Source organism: Anas acuta, chromosome 3 (assembly GCF_963932015.1).
Source record: "Anas acuta chromosome 3, bAnaAcu1.1, whole genome shotgun sequence".
NCBI classification, from domain to species: domain Eukaryota; kingdom Metazoa; phylum Chordata; class Aves; order Anseriformes; family Anatidae; genus Anas; species Anas acuta.
The window spans coordinates 36366780-36376904 of NC_088981.1; positions in this window are offsets into that span (position 1 = coordinate 36366780).

Here is a 10125-nt window from a genome sequence, read left to right on the forward strand (position 1 = left end):
GCATCACCCGCCACCTGCTGGGACCGCCAGCCTCCTGAGAGGCGAGGTCTGATAAGGCAGAGCCAACAGCTCCCGCCTGCGGGAGCCAGCTCCTCCAGGGCAGCCTGCTCGGAAACAAAGAGGAGGAGGAGGAGGAGGAGGAGGAGGTGGTGCCGCCTCCCTTTTGTTCAGTAGCTGTGCAGTTACGCCAGGGCTGGGCACCGCGGGGCCCATCGCCTCCAGCACAGTGCCAGCAGGGACGGCGAGCGTCCTCTGGGCTGCGGGGTGAGAGGCTGGGCACACGGCGCAGGAGAGGGGGCCCTGTGGTGGGTCTGGGAGATGAAAGCAAGTGTTTTCCATCAACAGTGGGCAAGGTGACCAAGCCTAATGGAAAAAGAGGAAAAAATAGAGATGTGAGGCACACCTCTCCGCTATTCTCTCTTGAGTTGTCATGCTGGTTCCCTTCTTGGTGGGGAGCCTGCTGTGACCCCTTCCCAGGGCTCCTGCCCACCCCACACACCGTAACCAGCACCTCGCTTAGCCCTATGGCTTGTAATGCAAGGAACATATTCCCAAAGTTAGGAGCTGCAGCACGACCTAGCCTAGAGCCCAGCACCCATAAGGAGCGGCACCAAATGGCTTTTCCTCCCACACCACGAAATTTCCCGGCAGTGCCCTTGTGTGTGCCTGAGACGGGAGGGAAGGGGAGAGGGAAGCAGCTGAGCCTCGCTTGGGAGGCAGCGGGGCTGGGGCTCGCAGCCGCTTTCACAAGAGGAGGAAGGCGGGGGAGCATTTGCATGCCGGTACGCTGGCTTCCTGCTGGAGCCGTAAGGTATGCCGGTGTCTCAGGAAACTGCCTGAAAGCTCTTTGATCAGCAAGAGAATAATGGAAAAATATTTGATTTAATATGGGTCAAATTAACATAGATTCCACTGGTTAAACAGAGAAGGCCTTAAAATAGAAGATGTTCCTTAAGAAAGAAAAAAAAAAGATCAGATTAAGGCCAGATGAGCCTTGTCCAACTGAGAGGCATAAAATGCTGTTCCCAGCATGTTGTGGTTATTTTGTAATAACCATGCATTACACTGATATGCCTATGTAATTGCATACAGGGAAAACAGGAGTAGCATGTAATATAAAAGTGCCAGACATCACCAACAACCATGAAGTAAAGCATATTCATAGTGGTCCAGAATCTGCAGGTTTTTTCCTTATCAGAAATTCCCTTCCTCGGGTAGTTTTGCTGGAGTAATATTTTTTGTTCAAGTTTTGACCCCAAAACTTGAAGAAGAGGGACGTGTCCTAGAAGGCCACCTCACTGTTTCATTCACTGTCCTTGGATCCTTAATGCTTAATCTACTACAGTCAGCTGCTCGAGGAAAAAACGTCAGAAGATAATATACTATCTGGTTTCATTTCTCCTTGATCTCACCAAATTTTTTGATGTCTTGACAGAAGTGAAATGTGGAAATTCCTCTAAAAGCTGTGTAACTATTAAAAAAAAAAAAAAAAAGAAAGAAAGAAAAAAAAAGAAAAAAAGAAAACACAGTGAGTGCAGTTGGCCAAGGTATGGTCATCAGGCCCAAGTTCAAACACAGTGTTTAAACACTTGCTTAACTTATTAATTGAAGTCAATGGGATTTCAAGCACTTTGCTGAAATGGGAGATTTTGTGGACAACAGTTGTGCCAGTACATTTGTAATACAGAAATCAAGTCATGCCAGGTTTATTTTGGCTCAGGGTTTCTTTGTGGTGGTGATTGACAAATCCACAGAATTGGACCGATACCAGAGAGGTGATGACTGTAAGAGAAGTGATGACAAGAAATAATAAATTTTGAACTGGCAAACACTTTAGCTTGAGCAGGCTGAAAACCTCTACATAAGGGAACAAAGAGGTCCATTTATGCTGATAAATGCACTCTTTTCAGGAAGACCTCCAGTTCATCAGCAACTAATGTGCTGGGGTAGCTAAAAATGTTGAAGCAAATCCTTTTGTAAGCGGTGTAACTGCAGTGAAGCTCTTGGAAATGGACAGGTTTATATCACTTGATAGCCTAGTCATATAATCTTATAATCACTTTGAAAAAGATTCATTTCCTGGAGAAAAAAAAAATCATGCCTTAGTTTGCAAGCAGTAGGACAGAGCTCAGCATGGTAATGCATTTCGTGTCTGTCATTGGAGGTTGTCCAAACACACCCCACTAACCAATAAATCACTGCCTAATTGAAAAGATTCACAGAAATAGGTTACAACATCGAGGTCGGAACCAGTACAGTAGGAATGAGACTGGCAGTGTCCGTACGCAGGGTGTGGCTCAGAGAGAAGATCTCGCAGCCTGCCCCCGCTTGCCCTGCTCCCTCCTCTTCCTCTTGCTTCTCCCTTTTCTTCCTCCCGCCACTCCTCACTGCCTGATCCTTTGCGTCTCCCTCGGCACCAGCTCTGGTACATACCTGCGTGCATGGAGAGCGAGTTCAACTCACTAGCCTAGCAAAAAAAGAAAAAACAAAGTTTTTTTTTTTGTTTGGGTTTGGTTTTTCCCATTTCAAGGAGTTGACTCAGCATGCCGTGCCATCAGCCAAGCACTGGAGCAACGCAAGTGGCAGGAACGCGGCCGGGGGAGCCTCATCCCGCAGCGGGAGCGGGCAGCGGTTCCAGCTCTGGCCACCGCACGACACCACACCTCAACTCTGCCGTGGCAATTTCCACTTTACTGACACAGGGCAACGTGGACAAGTTATTGCCGGTACATCAAAGGGCTGGAAAAAATTAATCAACAGCACCTCCGAGCTATTAGGCATAGAACGTAGCTAGATAAAATCATAAATAATGAAATCCTGCAAGGATGTTGCACAACGAGTATTGAGGCAAAGCTCATAAAAGTCCTCTTCACGGCATCTGATCCTTTTCCTTCCACGGAAGGCATCGTTTTCTAAAAGCGATTTTTGTACAGTAAGCTCACACTGGGCAGAAGCGGGAAGGGCCCCAGCCCATGTGATGTCAGGATAAATATGTGGGAAGCCAATGCAGCAAAAACTTCAGCCAGAGGAATGTCTGGTGCAGAGCGACGCGGGAGCGGGCTGGCTCCCGGTCCCACCTTCGGCACAGCCGCCAGCAAGGCCCTCGCTGAGGACTGGGCTGAGCAGTGGCACGGCTGGGTACAGCGGGCCGGGGGCTGGCTCTGGTCATCCTCTGAGGGGAAACCGTCCTGACACTTCTGTGGGTGCGTCCTCCTCCCAAGGGTGCGCCGAGCTGACCTCTCCATCCGATGCAGAAGCAATTGTCCCGCTTCTTAATGCGGGATTTCAGCATCTGAGTGTATAGGAAAACATAGTGAAAGGCCTTCGTGTTAGGCTCTGCAAGTTCATTGCAAGCAACAAGAGCAGATCTAGAGATAAAGATAATAGAAAACACTGCATTCCCTTGTCCAAAAGCCCGTAAATCAAAGCTTTGGCTTTTCAGTACAGCAACACTCTTGGACGTAATTGGAAACAGACAGCACCAATCTGAAACACTTCACGGAGCTGGGCCGGTGATGGCTCAGGCGAGGAGGTCCCCGGGGCTCCCCCTCCCCATTACCCAGCTGGCAGCTCTGCGGCACGTAGCGTTCGTGAGGCCCCGGCAGGTGCGAGGGACCGGCCAGGAGAACAGAGCTTGGCCATGTCCACCTGATGGCGAGTGGGGTGTACATGGCTTTTCGCATGGCTCTGGCCGTGCTCGAGTGACCAGAGGTTTGACAAAGAGGCTTGGAGTTGGGGTTTTCATGTCCCACCTGGCGGCCCCAGGGCTGAAAGCCTGCAGCACCCAGGCTGGGGGAGGTCTGTGAGGGGAGGCAGGGGAAGGGAGAGGGGCCCCAGAACCTCCCCCCCATCGCTTCATCCTCCTCGGCAAAGAGTCAGTTACTGGGTTTCTTCACTCTGGTTAGCGTTTGTTCCTCGGGGCCCTATCTGCGGTGGCTAAGGTGTCAAGTGTGGTTTGGACTCGGAGGCCACACAGCTGCCTAAAAGATACTTCCCGGAAAGTAGGGCTGGCACAAGACAGATGGTGAATTTAACTTGGTGACAGGCCTCGTACGCGTGTTCTTCTGCCCAGCTGCCATTGCTTTGGAAAGGGCCTAACTCAGACTGTAAAGGCTGCTTTTATCCCGAACCGTCCCCAAGAAGACCATAATGATATGGCCATGGATCAGTAATAAACAGTGAAGCCTGCCACGGATGGAGGAACTAGCACAGCAAGTAGTTCTGCAAAGCAGCGATGCCAAGCCAGATCAAGGCAGCAGAATTTATAGCTGCTATTATCTGCATGAGGTATATTTACGACTCCCCTCCACATTACTCCGATATCTCTGAATCTCACAATATTTGTATATTCATTCCCACAACATTCCTGTAGGTAAGGAATTTGCAAACAAGAAGCCCAATATCGGAGCCTCTCCGTGCCGCGTGGAGCAGCGTTTGGAAGGCGGGGAAACTTCAGAGTCCCTTCAGCAGCTACAGATACATCCAGGGAAATTAACCAAATAACGCGCTGGAAGTGGTTGGGCTATCTACAGGGCAACTACCTCAGATCCTCTGGGCTGGGCTGTGCAAGAGTTCAGGCTAGATGATGACAGTGAGTTTTTATCACTTTAAAGTAAACCTCAACTTGCAACCTAAGCAGTCCTGACCTGGGACGCCTTGATACAGAATGGTTGGAGGCATAGGAAAATGAAAGCACCCCAAGCCCTGAAGTTGGTAATAGTAAAATAACTCATAAGCAAAGTTGTATAACCGCGGGTTTGATCACTTTTGGTTTAAAATATTCCTGAAGTTCTGCCCCTAATTCCTTGATACCTGATTTGCTATTCATTCCTCTGAGAAGCTATTGATCTCGCAGAAAACAGCAGAAGAGCTGAACACAGCAGATGGGGTGCATGAGACAATACGCCTTTCCCGTTGTGCAGAAAGCTTTCACGTGGATATGAGGGGTTCATATTTTCATGCCATTTTTACCTAAATTCTATACGGTACGATCGATCTCATTGCATCCTAGAATGAAAACAACCCTTTGCTTTTCTGTGACCTTCAAGGGGAGGAAGCCCTTGAGCCGAGCCCGCCAGGCCGGGCCGGTTTGCAGGCGGAGGCTGGTGCCCGAGGAGGGTTTGCTGTCTGGTGACTGCCGCTTGAAATGGCTCTTCTTCTGCGGCCGGCTGCATGCTCTTGGGCAAGCGTGACCTCAGCTTTCCGTCCTACTCAGTGACGATAATTATTCATACTTACCTCGGGGGCAGGGGGGAGGTGAGCTTAATTAATACTTGGAGAGGCCTTTGAGATGCTCGGATGAAAGGCGATGTTGACAGACAAAATATTTCCACCGTGACTGTCAAATTGGTGTCCCCTGCACTTCCTCAGCAAGGGAAGGCTTAGGGAGCCGGCCGGCGGAGCCTGCCAGCCCCAGCAGCTCAGGGCGCGCAGGGTGAGCGCGCTGGGCCACAGAGCCCGTCCCCGGAAAGGGGAACTCCTTCCACGCTCACACCTCAGCGTTACGAGACGATGTCCTTGCATCACGCTCACACGCCTGCCTCTTCCGTCTGGCTGTGTCGCAATGGTTTCCTTTTCCCCCGTGCGTTTCCCACCTCCCCTGCCCACCGGCACCGCACCCAGCTGCAGTATCTGCAGTGTGGCCAGTGGGGACCGCTGGACGTTTCCTGTGCCCACACTAGATGTTATTGCACCGGAGCGACCTGCAGGTGAGGGAGGTCTTCAGCTAACGCAGCCCTGCCAGGCTCATCGACAGGAAACCAGCTGCGTTTCCTGGGCAGGTCCAGAGCACCATACTTCATACTTCATGTTGGGGGGGAGGAAGACACTGCTGAGCAAACCCTGCGCTCATCGTACGCAACGCAGCCTCCTCGTATCAACCTAAGGGAAGTCTGCCCCTCGCCTGGGGACCCCATCCTCGGACACTTGCGCTGAAAATCAGAACCGATGGCTTTGTCTAAGGGGAACTCGGTCATGGTTTTGGCCAAATGCTAGGGGTTTACTCTCAGAACTGGCATGAGCAAAAGGCCACAGCAGTTTTTCACCCTTTACCCTCCTCCAGATCACAGTGGCCAAGGGCAACGCTTGCTGGGGCTACAACAGCCCACAGAGAGCGCACCATCCGACTGATGAGTAAAACCTTGCACCTCGGGTTTTCACAGCGCTGTGCTCATACGAGTTCATCTTGGCACAGGTCTGCAGAGGGGAAAACTTGTTAAAACCTGGGGGGTGGCTTCTGAGGCAGGAGCTGCTGTCCTTGCCAGCAGAAGGGGCGAGAGGAGCATCCCGGGGCACATCGCTGCGTTGGGTGCCCGTCCCTGCATGCTGGCGGCCTGTCTGGCGACAGGGACGCTGCCTGTGTGATGAAGGTGGCAGTGAGCGTGTTCCCACTGGCTGTAATATTTGTTTACCTTCTGAGCGTGTGTTTTTTCAGCCGGACGGGGAGATCTGGTTTGCCAGCTTCCTCTCCCAGTTCTCTCTCTGACTGTGCGCTGTGTGCGCCTGTCCGGCACGGCCGGGCTGCCTACCCCTCACTTTGCAGCAATCCCATCGCAGAGCTGATCCCGGGGTTTTGCCGTGCTGGTTCTTGCTGTGGCAGAGCACGGGGATCTGCTCGGCAGCCCCAGCCCTCACAGCCTCCTTCGCTGTGCAAAACTCGCTCTCCAAGCCCAGCAGCGCCGCACCTCCAAGAGAGACACGCTGTGGTATTTCTGGTCCCCAAAACTGCCCAACAGTAAGACAGAAAAGGGTAAACCTTGTTCTCAGAGGGCTGCTTGTTTTCTGTCCAGCCTTTGCTCAGGAAAAATCCCCACCAAAATCAATAGCTCCTTTCCCCGGGTAGGAAATACTGAAATCTGACTCATGGGGTTTTATACCACACTGTGTGTGCCTAGGTTTGCCAAAGGGCAGCATCTCGTGCCCCAGCTAGCTGCCCTTTGAAGTAGCCCGGGGAAGGAGCGTGAGGGTTTCTTAGAACATTAAAAGTAGTAGTGAAAGTCACAGGGCTTTTTTCCTTTATACAATCGAAGCCGAATTTGAGCAATAACCCTCCTGATTTCTCTGGGGGAGGAGATGTGACGTCTTGAGGTAAACCACACATCCCGTAACTACCACTGCGTCGTTTGTACGAGCTGCTTCTCCACAGAAGTGGCAGAACTGCTTTTCAGCAAAAGTCACCAAGTTTTTCAGAGGGGAACGATTCCAGTCAGAGAAAGACCGGGCAGCAGAAAGGAAGAAAACTCAACCACAATAAAGCAGCCATTGAACCTGAAAGGAAAAAGACGTCAGCAGCCCAGGCAGGGGCTCTCCTTTTCCTGGTATCTAGCGAACCATAATTATGTGGAAAGAAGCCGTGGGTGGGACTGTTACTTGCACGCTGAACTTCGTAACCCAGCACCATGACGTCGGGAAGGAAGAGCCCGCTCCTCTCCGGGACTTTGACCTGGAAACTCGGGATGTACCTCGGAGGTTGTCACGGGGTGGGCTGAGCCTCGGAGGAGCTCCTCAGATGTCCCAGCCCACCCGTGCTTCTTCCTTGGTGTTCCCCAGGTGGTGGGACCTGGGGCAGTGATGAGGCTCAGGTGATACAAAGCGAGGAGCCTCCTCCGGAGCCGGGATGTCCTCCTGGGGAAGGGCACAGCAGGCACATGAAGGCCTTCAGCTGCCAGGGGAAGGAGGAAGGTCAGGAGGAAATGGCCAGGGAGAGCAGAGGAAGGGTCTAGGTGCTGTGGGAGCACAGCCACTTTGCTGAGAGAGACCTAAACGGGATTGAAAACCCACAGAAAGGATAACGTGTAGTTCCCAACAAGAGAGGTGGGCTTGTGGTTCAAAGCTGCCCTGTGGAGGAGAGCCAGAGGGAAAGCTGGTACCAGGAGCTGCAGGTAAAGGCTGGGGCAGCCTTGCTGTAGGGTCCACACCTGGTGGAGCTTGGGGTGAGAAGAACACCTGGCTGAAACACCAAGCCCCTCTGAGGTCTGAGATCTGGCCCCTCGGGATGGAAAGGAAGGGACAGGGGCAGCAGAAGGGAAATGGAGGCCGTGAGATCCCGGAGGAGAGGCAGGACATGGACGCGGTGCTGCTCCAGACCTCCCAGGTCAAACCATCGCCGTGAGGTGGCCGACCAGAGCCCGGGACAGGGACAGGCCTTCAGAGAGCTTCTCAACCCCTTGCCAGGTCATGCTCCACCCCTCATCTGTTTAAATAAACATTAGCAGAAGAGCGAGGTGGCCAAGGAATGACTACAGGCAAGGTCTGAGGTGTACATCTGGTCTCTCTCCAAGTCTGTGACTGAAATAGAAGTCTAAATATATCTGCAGTTGAGGACTGAGCTGTGCTGTCCAAGTTAAATAAGGATACACAGCCCGGGAACGGCGTGGAGAGCTCTGGGCTGGGTCTCCTGCTCGCTGGCAGGCCTGAGCTGAGGAAGCACCTATTGCTGTTGGCTGTGCTGTAGGTTGCTTTTAGGATCTGTCAGGGCGGCGTTTTCCTACTCCTCTCTTCAGCTCCGTGAGTGCTGGCCCCTCACCGCCCTTCTGACCACCGCTCTTTAAGCAAGCCGGGGGGGAAAAAAGGAGAAGTGGTTGCTCATCTTGTGGATACGACTCCCATTCTTCTCAGCAGCTTCCTGGTGGGGCAGTGTGGGGACTGTCGTTTGCCTGGGCCTAAAGGCAAGGATAAATGTAATTTTGGCATCCTGGCCATCGGAGGCAAAGTCCACGCTCCACAGCAGGTTCACAAACACCCTTCCTGAGTGGCGGGACCTTTGCTGTGGTGCCAGGGGGCTTCAAAACCTCACCCACGTCCCGTTCCCTGCCCTTCACTCCCTGCCAGCACCCCCAGCCTGGCTGCGCCCCCTCCTCGAGCCGCGGCCACCCAGCCCTGTGTGGTGGGGCAGCCCACACGGCTGCCAAATGCGCCGACGGTCCCCCGGTGTGTTCCCGGGCATGTCAGTAGGCTCCCCGAGCCCGGGGATGCTTAGGTGGCTGAACCTACTCGTGTTGTTGGAAGGGTTCTGGCAAACGTTCAAGAACAAGAGCTAAGACAGCCAGTTCTCATTTGTGGGCACGTCCCTACATTTCAATGTGGCAAACCTTGTGATTTAGCAAGTGAGAGCCTTCTGCCCCAGGGCTGTTAAAAGCTTTTTTTTTTTTTAAAAAAAAAAAAAAAAAAAAAGAAGAAAACAAACCTGTCAAGACTTCCAAGAAAATGAGAAAAACACGAGCATAGATGGGCTGCAGGACTCGGACCAGGTTTCTGAATGTGCCTACACGAGGGGAAAGCTGCAGGCTGAAAACTCAGTCCTTTGAAAGCTGCTGGGGGCTTTTCGCTGTGGGTTTTTGTTGCTGTTGTTGTTGGTTGTTGGTGTTTTGTTGTTTTATTTTGGACATGCTTGTACTTATGGAAAAAGGAGGAAAAATTGCCAGAGGCTTTCGCTGCCATTGTGAATAATGTTTTGCTCTGAAAGTGTTTCATGCTTTTCTCCCCAAAGTGAGCACCTCACTGTCTGAAGTGGAACATGCTGGCTGGTAGGACACCGCTCATCAGTGGAAAAGGACAGCTTTAGTCACCCTGCTCTTAATTCCTCCCGTGCCCACCCTGCCCCAGCATGAGGGTCGCAGCAGGTCCCCAGGGGCTGCACATATGCATGGGTCATGAGCCCACAGGTGATGTGTACGAGCCCACTCGTGTCACAAGTGGCAGCATCCTTGTGTGGAAGGAGAGCGACCTGCCACCTCTGTGGGGTGCTGTGGCTGGCTGTCCTCAGGAGAGGGTGGTGGCACTCAGCCTGGTGGCCTGTCCCCTTCCTGCAGCCACCAAGTCCTCCTGCTCCCTCCTCTTGTCCCCAGCGTCGTGGCTGTCGCTTGTCCCAACCTGCACCTCTGTCAGTGTCGGTGACAGAGCAAGTGGGGGTGCTTCTGTGGGGCTGGGCTATGTATTTATGGCTTCCTGGCTATTTATTTCTATGCAGTCAGTGGCAGGAGCCACCTCCCCTGCTTGGACCTCTTTGCTCGTGCAGGTTTAAGAGCCTACCCCTGAATACCTGTCCGTGGGTGTCAAACCAGGCACCTGAAGTGAGAAGCCATTAAAAAAAACAATAAACCAAAAACGGGTAGTCTTCCATAATCC